Source organism: Chiloscyllium plagiosum, unplaced genomic scaffold (assembly GCF_037043375.1).
Source record: "Chiloscyllium plagiosum isolate Xiang-an unplaced genomic scaffold, Cpla_swu_hap1 HiC_scaffold_45, whole genome shotgun sequence".
Classification (NCBI taxonomy): domain Eukaryota; kingdom Metazoa; phylum Chordata; class Chondrichthyes; order Orectolobiformes; family Hemiscylliidae; genus Chiloscyllium; species Chiloscyllium plagiosum.
Genome location: NW_028270183.1, coordinates 72084595 through 72094600, shown reverse-complemented (window position 1 = coordinate 72094600; position 10006 = coordinate 72084595).

The window sequence follows — 10006 nt, the reverse complement described above, 5'->3', positions numbered from 1 at the left end:
GACATATAAGATTATTAAAGGATTGGACACTCTGCAGGCAGGAAACATGTTTCCGCTGATGGGTGATTGCCGAACCAGAGGACACGGCTTAAAAATACGGGATAGACCATTGAGGACAGAGATGAGGAGAAACTTCTTCACCCAGAGAGTGGTGGCTGTGTGGAATGCTCTGCCCCAGAGGGCAGTGTAGGCCCTGTCTCTGGATTCATTTAAGAAAGAGTGGGATAGAGCTTTCAATTATTGTGGAATCAAGGGTTATGGAGATAAGGCAGGAACAGGATACTGATTAAGGATGATCAGCCATGATCATATTTAATGGTGGTGCAGGCTCGAAGGGCAGAATGGCCTACTCCTGCACCTATTGTCTATCGTCTATTGTCTCAGAGAGTGTCAGAGAGAGTCATATGGTATCATAGTGTGTCTCAGAGAGTCTCACAGTGTGTCATACTGCGCCTCAGAGAGTGTCAGAGTGTTACAGAGTATCGCAGAGAATGTCAGAGTGCATCACTATGTGTCTCAGAGAGTGTCACAGAGAATCAGAGAGTGCCAGTGTGTGACCCAGTGTGTCACAGTGTGTCAGAGAGTGTCACAGTGTGTTTCAGAGAGAGTCACAGTGTGTTTCAGAGAGAGTCACAGAGTGTCACAGTGTGTCAGAGACTGGCACAGCATGTCTCAGAGAGTGTCACAGTGTATCATAGAGTGTCGCAGTGTCAGAGAGAGTCAGAGAGTGGCACAGTATATCTCAGAGTGTGACACAGTGGGTGTCAGAGAGTGTCAGACGGTATCACAGTGTGTCATACTGCGTCTCAGAGAGAGTCACAGGGTGTGACTGTGTGTCACAATCTGTCAGAGAGTGTCACAGTGCGTCTCAGAGAGTGTAGAGAGTGTCAATGTGTTTAACGAAATTTCTCAGAGAGTGTCACAGTGTGTCTCAGAGAGAGAGAGACAGAAAGTGTCACAGTGCGTCTTACAGATTGTCAGAGAGTGTTACAGCGAGCCAGAGAGTGTCAGAGAGTTTCAGAGAGTGTCACAGTGTGTCTCGGAGAGTGTCAAAGTCTGTCACAGTGTGTCAGAGAGTGCCACCATATGTCTCAGCGAGCGACAGAGACAGTCAGAGATTGTCACATTGTGTTTCAGAGAGAGTCAAAGACTTTCATAATGTGTCAGAGAGTTGCAGCACAATATGTCACAGCGTGTTTCAATGAGTCAGAGAGTGTGTCACAGTGCGTCTCAGAGATACAGTGAGTGTCACATTGTCTCAGAGAGTGTCAAAAAGCATCAAAGCGTGTCACAGTGTTGCACGGAATTTTTCAGAGGGTATCACAGTGTGTCTCTGAGAGACAATAGCGTGTCACAGTGTGTCTAAGATAGAGACAGACAGCGTCACAGTGTGTCTCAGAGAGTGTTAGAAAGGGTCACAGTGTCTCAGAGAGTAAAATCAGTGTCAGACAGAGTCAGAGAATGTCATATTGTGTTTCAGAGAGTGTCAGAGAGTTTCAGAGTGTGTCACAGTGTGTCTCAGAGAGTACCAGAGAGAGTCAGAGAGTGTCACAGTGTGCCTCAGAGTGTCAGAGGGTGTTACAATGTGTCTCATAGAGTTTCACAGAGAATCAGAGAGAGTCACAGAGTGCTCAGAGAGTGTCAGAGTGTTTCATTTTGTGTCTCAGTGTCAAAGAGCGTCAGAGAGTGTCACAGTGTGTCACAGTCTGTCAGAGATTGTCACATGTGTCTCTTAGTTTCAGAAGTTGTCACAGTGTGTTCCAGATAGAGACTGACAGTGTCACAGTGTGTCTTAAAGAGTGTCAGAGACAGTCAGATAGTATTACCTTGTACCTCAGAGGGTGTTGGAGAGTGTCATTGTGTGTTTGAGATTGTCAGAGAGTCACAGAGTGTCACAGTGTGTCATACTGTGTCTCTTAGAGTGTCTGAGTGTTTCAGAGAGTGTCACAGTATGTCTCAGAGAGATTCAGAGAGGGTCACAGTGTGTATCACTGTGTCAGAAAGTGTGTCACAGTTTGTCTCAGAGAGAGTCAAAGAGTGTCACACTGTCTCAGAGTGTGTCGGAGGATGTCACAGTATGTATCAGAGTATGTCTCAGAGAGTGTCATCGTATAGTTTAGTGAGTGTCACAGCGTGTCACGGAGAGTCCCAGTGGGTCTCAGAGAGTGTCAGAGAGTTTCAGAGAGTGTCACATTGTGTTTCAGAGAGAGTCACAGTGTGTCTCACTGTGTCAGAGAATGTGTCAAAGTTTGTGTCAGAGAGAGACAGAGAGTGTCACTCTGACTCAGAGAGTGTCGAAGGGGGTCACAGTATGTCTCAGAGCATGTCTCAGAGAATGTCATTGTGTATTACAGCGAGTGTCACAGTGTGTCACAGAGTGTCACAGTGTGTCTCAGGGAGTGTCAGAGAGAGTGGAGAGTGTCACAGTGTTTCACTGAGTTTTTCAGAGAGTGTCACAGAGTGTCTCAGAGAGAGAGAGACAGAGAGCGTCACAGTGTGTCTCAGAGAGTGTCAGAAAGGTTCACAGTGTCTCAGAGAGGAAAGTCAGTGTCAGAGAGAGTCAGAGAGTGTCACAGTGTGTCAGAGAGTGACAGTGTGTCCGAGAGTAGCACAATATGTCTCAGCGAGAGTCCGAAAGTGTCACAGTATGTCTCAGAGAGTGTCCGAGAGTTGCACAGTGTGTCACAGTCTGTTAGAGAGTGACATAATGTGTCTCAGAGAGTGTCAGGGAGAGGCAGGGAGTGTCACAGTGTGTCTCATAGAGTTTCAGAGAGAGTCAGATAGTATCAGAGTGTGTCTCAGAGAGAGTCAGAGAGTGTCACAGTGTGTCATACCGCGTCTCAGACGGTATCAGAAAATGACAGAGAGTATCACAGTGTGTCTCACAGTTTCAGGGAGTGTCACAGGGTGTCTCAGATAGAGACAGAGAATGTCACCGTGTGTCTCAGAGAATGTCAGACAGAGTCAGCGTTTGTCACAGTGTGTCGCAGTCTGTTGGAGAGTCACAGAGTGTTGCAATGTGTCAGAGAATGTCACAGTGTGTCAGAGAGTGTCACAGTGTGTTTCAGAGAGAGTCAGAGAGTGTCATAGTGTCTCAGAGAGTGTCACAATGTATCGGAGAGTGTCTATCAGTGCCAGAGAGAGTCAGGGAGTGGCAGTGTATATCTCAGAGTGTGACCAGTGGGACTCAGAGAGTGTCAGAGAGGGACAGTGTGTCTCAGAGTGTGTCAGACAGAGTCAGACGGTATCACAGTGTTGTCAGAGAGTGTCACAGTGTGTCTTACTGCATCTCAGAGAGTATCAAAGAGTGTCACAGTTTGTCTCACAGTTTCAGGGCGTGTCGCAGTGTGTCTCAGATCGCGACAGAGAGTGTCACAATGTGTCTCAGAGAATGTCAGAGTGTGTCACAATGTGTCTCAGAGAGTGTCACAGAGAATCAGAGAGTGTCACTGTGTGACGCAGTGTGTCACAGTATGTCAGAGAGTGTCACAGTGTGTTTCAGAGAGAGTCGGAGACTGGCACAGTGTGTCAGAGAGACGCAGCGCAGCATGTCTCAGAGAGTGTCACAGTGTGTCTCACTGTGTCAGAGAGTGTCACAGTGTGTCTCACTGCGTCGGAGAGTGTCACAGTATGTCTGTAGGAATGTCATAATGTTTAGATTAGATTACATTACAATGTGGAAACAGGCCCTTCGGCCCAACATGTCCACACCGACCCGCCGAAGCGCAACCCACCCATACCCCTACATTTACCCCTTACCTAACACTACGGGCAATTTAGCGTGGCCAATTCACCTGATCTGCACATCTTTGGACTGTGGGAGGAAACCGGAGCACCTGGAGGAAACCCACGCAGACACGGGGAGAATGTGCAAACTCCACACAGTCAGTCGCCTGAGGCAGGAATTGAACCCGGGTCTCAGGCGCTGTGAGGCAACAGTGCTAACCACTGTGCCACCGTGCCGCCCACTAATGTGTCTCAGAGAGTGTCGAAATGTGTCACAGTTTGTCTCAGAGTGTGTCACAGTGTGTCTCAGAGAGTGCCAGAAAGGCTCAAGTGTCTCAGAGAGTAACGTCAGTGTCAGAGAGAGTCAGACAGTGACAATGCGTGTCAGAGAGTGTCAGTGTGTTTCAGCGAGAGTCAGAGACTGTCAGAGTATGTCAGAGAGTGGCACAGTATGTCTCAGAGAGTGTGACAATGTATCGGAGAGTGTCAGTCAGTGTCAGAGAGAGTCAGAGAGTGGCACAGTATATCTCAGAGTGTGACACAGTGGGACTCAGAGAGTGTCAGATAGTGACAGAGTGTGCCACAGTCTGTGTCAGAGAGTGTCAGAGAGTGTTAGACGGTATCATACTGTGTGGCACAGAGTAAGTCAGAGAGTGTCGTCGTGTGTCATACTGCGTCTCAGAAAGTGTCAGAGAGTGTCACAGCTTGTCTCACAGTTTCAGGGGGTGTCACATTGTGTCTCAGATCGCGACAGAGAGTGTCACAGTGTGTCTCAGAGAGTGTCTGACAGTGTCACAGTGTGTCTCATAGTGTCTGAGAGAGCCAAGGAGTGTCACAGTGTGTCTCAGAGAGTGGCACAGCATGTCTGTGAGAGTGTCACAGTGTGTCTCAGAGAATGTTAGAGTGTGTCACAATGTGTCGCAGAGAGTGTCACAGAGAATCAGAGAGTGTCAGTGTGTGACACAGTGTGTCACAGTGTGTCGGAGAGTGTCACTGTGTGTTTCAGAGATGGTCAGAGACGGTCACAGTATGTCAGAGAATGGCACAGTATAAATCAGAGTGTGACACAGTGTGACTGAGAGTGTCAGATAGAGACAGAGAGTGTCACAGTGTATCTCAGAGAGTGTCAGAGAGAGTCAGCCGGTATCACAGTGTGTCTGAGAGAGTCAGAGAGTATCACAGTGTGTCATACTGCTTCTCAGAGAGTGTCAGAGTGTGTATCACAGTTTCGGAGGGTGTCACACTGTGTCTCAGATCGTGAAAGAGAGTTACACAGTATGTCTCAGACAGTGTCAGACAGTATCACAGTATGTCTCAAAGAGAAACAGAAAGTGTCACAAGGCCTGAGAGAGTCGCACAGTATGTCTGTGAGAGTGTTGCAGTGTGTCTCAAAGAATGTCAGAATGTGTCACAATGTGTCTCAGAGTGTGTCACAGAGAATTAGAGAGTGTCACAGTATGTCTCAGGGTGTGTCAGAAAGTGTCATAGTGTGTCTCAGTGTCAGAGAGCATCAAAGAGTGTCACAGTGTTACACGGAGTTTGTTAGAGAGTGTGATAGTGTCTCTCAGAGAGAGGCATAGAGAGTCACAGTGTGTCTCAGAGAATATCTGAAAGTGTCATAGTGTCTCAGAGAGTAAAACAGAGTCAGAGAGAGTCAGACAGTGTAACATTGTGATTCAGAGAGTGTCAGAGAGTGTCACAGCGTGTCTCACTGTGTCAGAGAGCGTCACAGTGTGTCTCACTGTGTCAGAGAGTTTCACAGTGTGTCTCAGAGAGAGAAAGAGACTGTGACAGTATGTCTGTAAGAAAGTCGCAGTTGTCTCAGAGAGTGTCGAAGTGTGTCATAGTATGTCTCAGAGTGTGTATCAGCGTGTCTCAGAGAGTTTCAGAAAGGTTCAGTGTCTCAGAGAGTAAAGTCAGTGTCAGAGTGAGTCAGACAGTGACAAAATGTGTTAGAGAGTGTCACATCGTGCGTCAGCGAGAGTCAGAGACTGTCACAGTATGTCAGAGAGTAGCACAGTATGTCTCAGAGAGTGTCACAGCGTATCGCAGAGTGTCAGTCAGTGTCAGAGACAGTCAGATAGTGGCACATTATATCTCAAAGTGTGACACAGTGGGACTCAGAGAATGTCAGATAGAGACAGAGAGTGTCACAGTGTGTCTCAGTGAGTGTCAGAGAGTGTGAGACGGTATCACAGTGTGTATCAGAGAGTAAGTCAGAAAGTGTCACAGTGCGTCATACTGCGTCTCAGAGAGTGTCACAGATTGTCTCACATTTTCAGGGGGTGTCACAGTGTGTCACAGATCGCGACAGAGAGTGTCACTGCGTGTCTCAAAGAGTGTCAGACCGTGTCACAGTGTGTCTCATAATGTCAGAGAGAGTCAGGGATTGTCACAATGTGTCTCAGAGAGTAACAGAGAGTGTCACAGTGTCTCAGAGGGTGGCACAGCATTTCTGTGAGAGTGTCACAGTGTATCACAATGTGTCTCAGAGAGTGTCATAGAGAATCAGAGAATGTAAGTGTGTGACACAGTGTGTCACAGTGTGTCAGAGAGTGGCACAGTATATCTCAGAGTGTGACACAGTGGGACTCAGAGAGTGTCAGATAGAGTCAGACAGTATCACAGAGTGACTCAGAGAGTGTTAGTGAGAGTTAGAGAGTGTCACAGTGTGTCTCAGAGAGAGTCAGAGAATGTCTCAGTGTTGAAAACTGTGTTGCTGGAAAAGTGCAGCAGGTCAGACAGCATCCAAGGAGCAGGAGAGTCGACGTTTCGGGCATAAGCCTTCTTCAGGAAGGAGGAAGTTGTGCCAAGCATGCTAAGATAAAAAAAGGTAGGGAGGAGGGACTTGGGGGAGGGGCGTTGGGAATGCGATAGTTGGAAGGAGGTTAAGGTGAGGGTGATAGGCCGGAGAGGGGGTGGGGCGGAGAGGTCAGGAAGAAGATTGCAGATCACGGAGGCGGTGCTAAGTCAGAGGTTTGGGACTGATATAAGGTGGGGGGCTGGGAAATGAGGAAACTGGAGAAATCTGCATTCATCCCTTGTGGGTGGAGGTTTCCTAGGCGGAAGATGAGGAGCTCTTCCTCCAGGCGTCGTGATGCTATGGTCTGGCGATGGAGGAAGCCAAGGACCTGCATGTCCTTGGTGGAGTGGGAGGGGGAGTTAAGTGTTCAGCCACGGGGCAGTTGGGTTGGTTGGTGCGGTGTCCCAGAGGTGTTCTCTGAAACGTTCCGCAAATAGTCCGCCTGTCTCCCCCATGTAGAGGAGGCCACATCGTGTGCAGCGGATGCAGTAAATGATGTGTGTAGATGTGCAAGTGAATTTGTGAAGGACATGCATGGATCGCTTGGAGCCTTGGAGGGAAGTAAGGGGGGAGGTGAGGGCGCAAGTTTTGCATTTCTTGCGATTGCAGGGGAAGGTGCCGGGAGTGGAGATTGGGTTTGTTGGGGGTGGGGACCTGACGAGGGAGTCGCAGACGGAGTGGTCTTTCTGGAACGCTGATAGCGGAGGGGAGGGGAATATATCCTTGGAGGTGGTGGAAATGACGATGTATCTGCAGGTTGGTGTGGAGGTAGGTGAGGACCAGTGGGGTTCTGTCCTGGTAGCGATTGGAGGGGCGGGGTTCAAGGGCGGAGGAGCGGGAAGTGGAGGAGATGGGGTGGAGAGCATCGTCGACCACGGCTGAGAGGAAATTGCAGTCTTTGAAGAAGAAGGTCGTCTGGGGTGTTCAGTGTTGGAATTTGTCCTCCTGGGAGCAGATGTGGCGGAGGCGAAGGAATTGGGAATATGGGATGGTGTTTTTTTACGGGGGCAGGGTGGGAGGAGGTGTAATTTAGGTAGCTGTGGGAGTTGCTCGGTTTATAGTAAATGTCCGTGTTGAGTCGGTCGACCGAGATAGTAATGGAGAGGTCGAGGAAGGGGAGGGAGGAGTCTGAGACGGTCCAGGTAATTTTGAGGTCGGGTGGAAAGTGTTAGTAAAGTGGACGAACTGTTCAACCTTCTCGCGGAAGCACGAGGTAGCGCCGATACAGTCATCGATGTCGTGGCGGAAAAGGTGGGGGGGCGGTGCTAGTGTAGCTGTGGAAGACGGACTGTTCCACATATCGAGGCAGGCATAGCTGGAGACCATGCGGGTGCCCATGGCTACTCCTTTGGTTTGGAGGAAGTGGGAGGATTGGAAAGGGAAGTTGTTCAAGGTGAGGACCAGTTCAGTCAGTCGAAGGAGAGTGTCAGTGGAAGGGTACTAGTTGGGTCAGCGGAAATGGAAGAAGCGGAGGGGTTTGAGGCCTTCGTGATGGGGATGGAGGTGTATAGGAACTGGATGTCCCTGGTGAAGATAAGACATTGGGGGTCGGGGAAGCGAAAATCATTGAGGAGGTGGAGGACGTGGGTGGTGTCCCGAATGTAGGTGGGGAGTTCTTGGACTAAGGGGGACAGGACCGTGCTGAGGTAGGCAGAGATGAGTTCGGCGGGGCAGGAGCAGGCTGAGACAATGGGTCGGCCGGGGCAGTCAGAATTGTGGATTTTGAGCAGGAGGTAAAAACGGGCGGTGCGGGGTTATGGGACTATGAGGTTGTAGGCATTGAATGGGAGATTCCCTGAGGTGATGAGGTTATGGATGGTCTGGGAGATGACGGTTTGGTGGTGGGAGGTGGTGTCATGGTCAAGGGGGTAGTAGGAGGAGGTGTCCGCGAGCTGGCGTTTAGACTCAGCAATGTGTGCCAAACTGCCACCGCGCCTCCCTTGTCTGCCGGTTTGATGCTGAGTTTAGGGTTGGAGGGCTGCACGTTGCGAGGGTGAGAGATTGGAATGGGTAAGAGGGGTGGACAGGTTGAGGCATTTAATGTCGCGGCGGCATGGCTATGAAGAGATCGAGGGCGGGTAAGTGGCCAGCACGGGGTGTCCAGGAGGATGGGTGTGCTGGAGTCGTGGGAAGGGGTCGTCAGAGGGTCGGCAGTAATCCTGGTTGAAGAAGTAGGCGCGGAGACGAAGGCGGCGGATGTCTCAGTGTGTCTCAGACAGTTTCACAGTTTGTCTCAGAGAGTGTCAGACAGAGACAAAGTTTGTCACAGTGATTGTCTGCCTGGATGTCTGTGGTGAGTGGTGTTCCACAGGACTTTGTCCTTGGGCCTCTACTGTTTGTAATTTTTATTAATGACTTGGATGAGGGGATTGAAGGATGGGTTAGCCAGTTTGCAGACGACACAAAGGTGTCGTTGACAGTATAGAGGGCTGTTGTAGGCTGCAGCGGGACATTGACAGGATGCAGAGATGGACTGAGAGGTGGCAGATGGAGTTCAACCTGGATAACTGCAAGGTGATGCATTTTGGAAAGTCGAATTTGAAAGCTGAGTACAGGATTAAGGATAGGATTCTTGGCAGTGTGGAGGAACAGAGGGATCTTGGTGTGCAGGTACATAGATCCCTGAAAATGGCCACCCAAGTGGACAGGGTTGTTAAGAAAGCAGATGGTGTTTTGACTTTCATTAACAGGGGGATTCAATTTAAGAGTCGTGAGATCTTGTTGCAGCTCTATAAAACTTTGGTTAGACCGCCCTTGCAATACTGCGTCCAGTTCTGGTCGCCCTATTATAGGAAAGATGTGGATGGTTTGGAGAGGGTTCAGAGGAGGTTTACCCGGATACTGCCTGGACTGGAGGGCTTATCTTATGAAGGGAGGATGACTGAGATCGGACATTTTACATGGGAGAAAAGGAGGAGGAGAGGGGTCCTAATTGAGGTTTACAAGATAATGAGAGGCATAGATAGAGTCGATATCCAGAGACTATTTCCCAGGGCATAAATGACGAACACGAGGAGTCATAGTTTAAAGCTGGTTGGGGTGAAGTATAGAGCGATGTCAGAGGCGGGTTCTTTACACAGAGAGTTGTGAGAGCATGGAATGCGTTGCCAAAAGCAGTTATGGAAGCAAGGTCATTGGGGACATTTAAGAGACTACTGGACATGCATATGGTCACAGACATTTGAAGGTGCATACATGAGGATCAGTGGTCGGCACAACATCGTGGGCTGAAGGGCCTGTTCTGTGCTGTACTGTTCTTTGTTTTCTATTTTCTATGACTCAGTGAGCGTCAGAGACTGTCGCAGTGTGTCAGAAAGTGTCATCATATGTCTCAGAGAGTGATGGAGGGAGTCAGAGAATGTCATAGTGTGTTTCAGAGAGAGTCAGAGACTGCACGGTGTGTCCGAGAGTGGCACAGTATTACTAACAGAGTGTCACAGTGTGTCTTAGAGAGTGACAGAGAGTGTCATAGTCTAA